Source organism: Ascidiella aspersa, chromosome 6 (assembly GCF_963924565.1).
Source record: "Ascidiella aspersa chromosome 6, kaAscAspe10.2, whole genome shotgun sequence".
NCBI lineage: Eukaryota > Metazoa > Chordata > Ascidiacea > Phlebobranchia > Ascidiidae > Ascidiella > Ascidiella aspersa.
This window is the reverse complement of record NC_139452.1, coordinates 29,223,919-29,231,768: the sequence shown is the minus strand read 5'-3', so window position 1 is coordinate 29,231,768 and position 7,850 is coordinate 29,223,919. Positions and strand designations below refer to the sequence as shown.

General features: G+C 34.8%; 1 non-coding gene and 1 pseudogene across 1 annotated transcript; both read right to left on the bottom strand.

The window, feature by feature from the left end:
• Positions 1-3,065: 3,065 nt before the first annotated feature.
• LOC146141175 (U4 spliceosomal RNA) lies at positions 3,066-3,184 on the bottom strand (annotated as a pseudogene).
• A 4,217-nt stretch (positions 3,185-7,401) lies between these two features.
• Positions 7,402-7,475, bottom strand: Trnat-ggu (transfer RNA threonine (anticodon GGU)). The gene has a single exon. It is a non-coding gene; the product is annotated as a tRNA-Thr (tRNA).
• Between the last annotated feature and the right edge of the window lie 375 nt (positions 7,476-7,850).

The following is a 7,850-nucleotide window of genomic DNA, read 5'->3' as shown; positions in this document are numbered from 1 at the left end:
TGCATTAAGGGTCTCGAATTCCTGGTCAGCCAGTTGCTTTCTACACATAACTCAAGTGTTTATTTTGCTTAGTAATAAACTTAAAAGTTAAGACAAGGCTTTGGGGAACTTAAAAATGTGCATTTGGGCGTGTAAATCGCCTTTGGCTCGTCTTTCGGTGTTGTTGGTTAATAATTTCGTGTTCGTGTTGCGCCGAAGTATGGGCTATCAAATTAAAAAAATAACAACTCATTTCGTTGGGCGTCTCAAAACTGGACCCAGTCCAGCACTAAACTATGTCAGTTCACCTTCTTCAGAAGAGTCAGGTAGAATTTGCATTCATTAGAATATATACATATTAAAAACGAAGAAAAACTGTGAAGAAATTTGAGGAATCGGTAATATTTTTTATGTACTGGTAAGATTCTGATGCAGTTACGCAAGTAGGATATAACTTTGGCGATATTTCAAAACCATTTTGGTCTCTCAAAATATCTTACATAAATGCATATATACACTTATGTTTGAGATAATGAACAATAAAACAAGTGTATTAAATTTCGCAACATAAGTTCTTACATTTGGGCGTTTGTCATTCTTTGCAGTTTGGCGATTTTCTTGTCAGAATCAGGCAGGGATATGTACTCCAAGACAAGTCGTTTAACCAGGGCGTATTGTTTCTACGCACAAAAATGATAAGCTGTATAACACAACAGGTTGGATTTTTTTTTAATAATACGAATTTATACCATTAGTTTTTACTAGTTTACCCACCCAAGTTTGGACCATTTCAGATCTATTTTCCCTCATTTTCAAAACCATCTTCTTAAAGTTTACTTTTTCGTCGTTATCTGCTCGATCGAATAAAACGTCCATTGCAATGTACGTTCCAGTTCTGCCAACTCCGGCGCTAAAAGAAACATTAGTATATTTTCACAGTTTTACTGTTTAGGAGTTTAAAGTATGCTTTTCTAGAGTTGATTTAGGCAATGAAGCATTTAAATTTGGAATGAATGATGTTTACTTTAATACACTTAGGTTGGACTTTGTGTATTGTGATAACATTTTAACATTACTTTGCCATATGTTTTTTTTATTTCAACCCCCATCAAAAATATCCCCGGTAATAGCTATGTAACACTGAATTATTTGCATCTCAAAAATTTGCACCAAGAAAAACAATTATTTTACATACTTAGTATAAAAGTAGCGTTAAGGCCCGTTTACACTACAGCTGCACTTAGCTGCGCTGGGCGTGAAATTGTTTTCACTACAGCTGCGCTGAGCCGAGCATGGCGTAAAAATCACTCCAAACGTAATGTGTTTCTATAGCTGCACTGGGCTTGGGTTTAGCAAAGCGTGAAAATCGCTCCAAAGCGTATTTTTAAGCTAGCTGCAGCTGCTGCACGGGGCTTGAGTTTAGCAAAGCGTGAAACGCTCGCCACAATAGAATTTAAATGTAAATGACGCTTTGCTCAGCTCGGTGCAGCTGTAGTGTAAGCGGGCCTTTAGACAGCACAATGCGAAAAATAAAAGAAATACTTTTGATTCGCGTGGACCAGGGACGTCCTGGCATTTTTTAGGGATTACATCATGAATTGACGTCATAAAACGAGAAGACTCAAGAAATCTGCTGTTTTTGGTGTAATTCATGCGCAAATGTGAAAATGAAATCTAATTTAAATTCATTGAAATATAAGCCAGCAAAAAGCGTGTTTTTCAATCTTATTTCCTTTAAATAAATTATTATTGAAGAATTATGTGATTGAAAAAATATAAAATTAGTTACACGAGAAAAAAACTAATCCTTTATTAAATAAGAAGACAATTTCTGTTAAAAATATTATTCGGTTGTCAATATGGTATAACTTTAAAATATATAGGATACCTGCAGTGAACTACGATAGGATTACGTCTGTCGTGGCTTCCTTCGACCATTTTTCGTAAGTGTATCAAGCTTGTTGTGGTTATTGGAGTTCCGTGGTCAGGCCAGCCAATGTAGTTGTATTGCGTGATCATACGTTGCTCCTGGTATACAGTAATGGTTAACGTAGTAAGGTTAAAAACTCTGACCCTTTGTCTTTAGGCACCACTTTTGATGGCTTTAGGCACCACGGTTTGTGACATATCGGTCACAAACCTTCTAAAAACTTCTGAAATTTTAATTTATTGTATCCCCAATTATACTTCATGTTTCTTATAGTACAGAGTAAATTTCCCTAATTCAAAAAGTCCAAATTTTTTAGGCAAAAAGATCGAACCTATTACAAAAATAAACCACAAACCATTTTTATTTGTCATAACTATTTTTTGTTTTTGTCCTAATCATTTAAGATTCAAAATTGGAAGATTTTACGGACCCTGGTTGAAAACTGCTGGTGCTGAGAAAAAACGGAAAGTTTTAGCCTCAAATCAAACAGGAAATTACTAAACTATTTATTTTCTAAACTTAATTTGTGCTTCTATTCCTACGTGGAATGACTCACATTTTTCTGACAGTTTGAAAATGGTACATTTTAGAGAAGTGGCTGCAATTAAAAGAAATACGATACTTAACATACTCCGATCGTAGCCACGCTAAACTTCCGTTGAACGATTGCACCGAAGTGGTTTTCTTCCAAGGTATTGATCTTAAGCTTCCCGTAAGTCGTACTACAACCCAGTTCCGGCCAGTACTGCTCACATTTTGTCTGAAAAAAGCACTTGGCTAATGCAAAGCCTTAGACCAATAGAAATTTAAAGGGGGTAAATAACTAGGTACGAACAACATTATCAGAGTGCTGTTACTACTTCTTAAAATAGAACTGTAATTTGAGCACAAGCTTTTTAAAAACTGGATTAAAAGTAGTTTTAGAAGCATTTGATCTGATCCAATAGTATAGACTTTGTTAGTGTGTGTTTTTTTACAATAGCTTATTTTTAATACAACAAAAATGAATACAACTAACACTGTAAAACGGCATCAGTGCAGCTATTATATTATTATTTTTTTTTAGTGACTCAACTGAGGTTGCAAAACGAACTAATTGGCAGGAAAAAGGTCAAAACACCAAACAAGCAGTGAGCTTAGAACATACTACATATAATACCATACTGTATATACAATTATACATATATATTAAAGGTTATAGTAATTTTTTTCAACTAGCAATAATCCCGCCTCGGATAAACCTCATTGGCTATGATATCGCCTCTGCGCAAAGCTTTTACCTTCCCATTTTCCTTCAAGCCTGTTAACATCACAACGACTGGCGTGTTGTGCTCCCATATCATCATCCAAAAATCACCAATCGTTGTGGGTCGTGGACCTTGGGCAGCTATAAATTTACAATCGTTCTTGTAGCCCTGAAATAAAAAGTAACTTGCAATTAACGCCGTCGCAACAAATAGGAGGCAAAAATAACTACAATGAAATCCAATTCTAATTAAATTATTATGACGGGTCAAAATGTAATCATGGTAATTGGAAGTTTTTCGCCAATTATTTGGTTTACTTTATTCTTCCACTGATTAGGTTTTGTTAAAAGGTAAAATGTATTCACGGTAATTGAAAATAAATGTTATTTATTTGCTACTGAGGACAAGTAAAAATGCTAGCATTTAGCAAAATTTATTGCGCAACTTAGTTGAAATTTGCCAATTTAATTACTTATATTTTTCCTGTTTATAGATCCTAGGGCAGGGATGGCGAACCACGAAGTGACCCAACACAGATTTTTTACGACCCACTTGTCTCTCAAAAAATACCGAAATCTTACCAATTATTTTCAGGAAAAGATAAATGTAAAAAAAAAACTTTTTTTTTTCTTTGTTAAATAGCACTATGCTATTTAAATCAGGGCTGTCCAATATGTTGGTCGTGCAAAAGTGTTTTAAGGGTGACAAGTATAGGCCTACATAAACTGCACTTCAACAAATGCGTGCAGAGTAGCAGACAACTAAAAGCATTTTTTTGTCGCTGTAAAACGTATAGGGTGGCGGGAAATTAAGAGCTCGCAGACAGAAAATTGTGAATACCCTGGTTAAACCATTCTGAAAAGCTTTCTGCTAAACACTGTAATCCCATAAAACATTCTGCAGCATTTATTAACTATTTAGATTCTTAATATTCGTGGGAGTTCGAATTTGAAAATCGTCCAAAAACCTTTAATTACCAACCCAGACAATAACTCTTAAAACGACACATCAGCAAAATTTCGCATAGAATTAGCAAATAGATAAATATATAACCTAGTTGAGCATTTTGTAAAGATTAAGGACGTGTTTGTGACCCGCGCGATGAAAAGGTTCGCCATCCCTGTCCTAGGGTATGTGACATTGCGGCGTAAAAAGCCATATGAAAAAATGACTAATAAATAATACACAATTATATCGTATAAATTTTACCGCGATGTAAGATGCATTGATGTAGTCGTTTTCAAGATTTCCAACTAACTTTACTCTGGCGTGGTCCACTGTTGACATAATAGACTAAATGTCCAAAACGATAACACGCAAAAACAAGTTAACTATTATAACTGTAATAATATGCAAGATATTACCCATACCAATGGTATTTAGGTATCTAATGCTACAGTTAATCATAGTAATTGTAGTTTCAAAAAACTTGAAAATTTCTAGAAGTATATTTGTTGCTTTAATGCATTACTAAAATGCACTTATAAACAAACCGCCATTTATATACTTGGGAAAATATTCTTGTATCTGTTCTTTGGAAGGTTTTCCGACTTTTGGGAAACTTCATTTGGAAATCCAGCTTTTTTGCTTTCCTCTTTTATGCTCTGAAAAGAAAAACAAACAACTTGCTCTCATAATACTAAAAATAGTATAAATGTATATAATGCAAGCTTGATTAATTACATAGGTTAAAGCTAGGATGAAGCTAAAGTTACCTCGAACTCCTCTTGAATATCCTTGAATCCATTTTCCGCACTTGTCAGAAACATTCCAAACAGCAAAGCTTTTGAAGAAGTCGAGGCTAAAGGAATATCACCATAAGAAAACATATCGTCGATGGGATCTGTAATGAAGAAAGAATTTGTATTCCGCTTTCACTTGAAGCAACTAGATAAACTAGTAAGAAAACAAGAGAACGTAAAATTGTGTCATTCATTTTTGAAGATAGTGAAAACGTTTTAGAAATATATGCGTTCTGCGCTCTATCAATCCAGTTAAGAATGTATAGCATTGGTCGCGTATTCCCACGAGCATGAGTTTAAATCTCACAAACGTAACATTTTTTTACTGCTACTGCACTGTCGAAGTAAAAATATCTGTAATTAACACAAATTACCAGGTTTCAAAGCACACACAAAATATTTGTGTTTAACTCAACTAGATCAACTATGTATAATAGAAATAAAACTGCAAAATTCGTTGATAAATCTTCTAAAATAATAAATATAATTTAAAAATATATACATTTCGATTTTTAAGCTTTTTTAGATAGTACCTCAGCATATAGAGCAGTGGTCGTAAATGTTTAAGGTCATGAGTTCGACTCCCACCCAAACTCCATATTCTCCTTACAGCATGGACGAAATATTGTTTTAAAAGATCGATTTTGAACAGTTTAGTTCGAAACACAGCAATAGAGCTTTTAAGTTCATATTGAAAAAAAGTTTTTTAACTCGTAAAACAAATCAAGTGATTTTTTGCTGTTTTTTGTTGTTGCTGGAGTGTCTCCAGAATAGCCTATGTGCGGTACTCGAAAACATGCAACTGTATTTAGCTTGTGATCCAATAAACCATGTTTCATAACTTACGTGGTTCAGTTGGACTTATGGTTGCTTCCACGTGTTTAAAATTGCCGCGTCTGCGAATTATAACATTTAGAGATATGTTAAAGCGAAAAGTAGTAATACAACACTTAATTGCGTACCGTTTGTAGTAGACAAACCCTCCAACACAAAATGCAGCAGCAGCTAGAACCGCACATACAGATCCAACTATGACACCAAGTGGGCTGGAAACTGAAAACACAAACGCCAAATAAATATTTTGCTGTGTGATCTTGAATCGGGACAGCAAATGACAGACAAATAAATTGGTATCTGAATGTTTCACTTGAAACTTAACAGAATCGTCAGCTCGTTTGAAACCTTAGTTGAAAACTGAGAGCTAACAACACGTATTATTCAATTTAATCCAGTTTTAAGAAGGTTTATCTTTTAAGAATTGTGTAGACGACGCTTGAAGTTGATTTTATTTTGCAAGATCAGTGAAATTTTCATCATTACAAATTTTGTGCGTTTTCTTGATTTTATTTTATAATTTAAGCAAATTTAATTTCTATGCTATTCACAGTTGTATTTTGAAATATTGAAAACTTATGAAGAAGTTATACGTAGCAAAACATCGTCAAAATTATTGTTACGAAATTTAAATCAATTATTTTAAAGTTTGATTTTGTTAATTGTGTAATGATATCTAACCTTGTGGTGAAGTGCAAAATCCTTCGACTTTTACCCATTCATTTGTCCCTTGGCAAGTTGTAGCCCGAATCTGGAAATATCACTAATTAGGCCCATTTTCGTTTTGCACTAAAATGGAAACTTTTTAGGTGGAGGTCCATGTGGCAATACTTACGCTCAAGTCTATACGCTCATTATTGCCGTGGAATTCCATGGAAATGTTGAGTTGGAGCACAGCGTCTGATCCATCCGTTGGAAGTTCGTATTCATGGTAAGTTGAGTTTAGGGAACTTTCGGCTGAAATCTGTTCAAACCAAAAATTAATATGGGCATCCAAGTGACACTTGTAGTAAAATGTTTCGCAGAGATTGTATTGCCACAACTGTGTTCAAATCCGCTGCTGTTAACTAAGAAAAGGGTCACACGACGAAATGCCAAGACTATAGGTTTGGTTATAAACTTCTTTATCATTAGGAAACCTAATTTATGTTTGTACAAAGGCTTTAGTCAGCGAAAATATAGCCTTATGTTACCTGATACCTGTTTATAAGTCAGAGTGTAACGTATTGTGGTAAACAAGGTTAAAAACTTTACAAATAATGACACCAATTAAGGAAAAATATTTGCACAATATAAATTCGTAGTTGAGTTTACATAGAAATTGTTAACGAAAATACGCTATCGAATCTATACTAACAATGTCACATATTTGGACGCTTCAGCTTACCTCATAGTTAATCAAATGACCAGTTTCATCTGGTGGCATAATAACTGTACAAACACTTTGAAATTGTTCCACTCTTGCGTTTGTAACAGGGTCTGCCAAGCCGTAGCTCGTCGTCTGGCTTACAGTTGAGTGCAGTGAATGTTCAAAACAACCTCGGAGGTGCGCTGTTATCTATATAAGAAAATCCGTAATCATAGTTATAATTGTGCACCGAAAGCAATCGCAGACTAACCGAATCTGTCGATCAATGATGCAAGCAAGCCAGGTTAGAAAAATAACTATAGCCTTCAGTGAGGTTCGAACTCACGACCTCGGTCATACCGGGACCGTCGCTCTACCAACTGAGCTACACAGGCTTAAAGGGAAACAAGTAGAGAAACAAGAATGATTCGGTGAGTCTGCTATGGCTTTTGTTGTACTAATAATACGTAAGCCGTTATCGTTGGTCAAAGAGCTGCTTTAAAAGGCCTAGAGATCACGGTTGTTGAACACATATATGTGTGCGTATTATACGACGAAAATACCTTGTAAAACCCTAATGAGCGATATAACAGAATCTAACGTAAACATATTAATTCCAAACGGCAATATTACGAAATGGGAAAGCATAGTACTTTATAAACATACGTTAATGCTGTAGTGCTTGCGTTGTTCTAAACCATCGATAACCATGCTTAATGTGTCGTGGTTAGTAACTTCTGTTAGAAAACCATCGCCACTAACTTCAACCT